The following is an 862-nucleotide window of genomic DNA, read 5'->3' as shown; positions in this document are numbered from 1 at the left end:
TTTTGAAAAAGCAAGAGGGATGTTAAAGGGAATAACCACACACAAAAGGTTAAGTTATGTATTCTGTCTTGGTTTTTCTGTCCTGCGCAGTAAAATCAAGGCGTGACAGGTCATTAAACAAGTCATTCGTCATAGTCATCAAAGTCAATACAAGAAAAGCAGCAGGAAAGGAAATGAAAAAAGTAAATAGAAGCAACACAACGAAGAAAAAAGAAACAAACATCTTAGCACGAGTCCTCCTATGCCATTTGCACATTCCATAAAGTTGCTGTTAGGCCAGTTTGAATGGCGCTCCCAAAGTTCTAAAATATCCCCAGCATGCAAGAAATAACAAGGAGAAGAAAAACCAAATAATAACCAGTACAGCCGGATCCATCTTCCATGTGTCCAAAACAGGTGCCGATGCCCTAGGGACTGTGGTATAGATATATGTATAACAAAACAAAAGTGGCATAAAACAAATATCAAGAGTAACAACAGATAAACGAAGAGTAAGTGCAAGAGAAAAACAAGCAGGTAAAATGAACACGATAAGAAGCAGAATGCAAAATTCGAAGATATGTATCCACCCAGAGCTGTTCCAAGGTGAGTTGGGAGGGAGGAAAATTGTTCCAATTTCCAAAGAACATGTCCATGGGCTGTTTGGTGGCAATCTATCGTCTGAGCAATTGGCCCATCCATTTTAGGTTAACAAAAAGATAAATCCATGGAAAAAAGAGGTTTTTTGGAATTCCCATATCTCGCAGCATGTCTATGCTGTCGTGGAAAATAAACCCACACAAAATGGCGAAGAATCTTGAAACTCAAGTGGAAGCGAATGTCCCAAAAAAAAATCAACATTTACAAGTGCGATTCCAAAATC

The sequence above is a fragment of the Histoplasma capsulatum genome, genomic scaffold (assembly GCF_000149585.1).
Source record: "Histoplasma capsulatum NAm1 scaffold_1 genomic scaffold, whole genome shotgun sequence".
NCBI lineage: Eukaryota > Fungi > Ascomycota > Eurotiomycetes > Onygenales > Ajellomycetaceae > Histoplasma > Histoplasma mississippiense.
Note: the sequence above shows the minus strand (reverse complement) of the source record.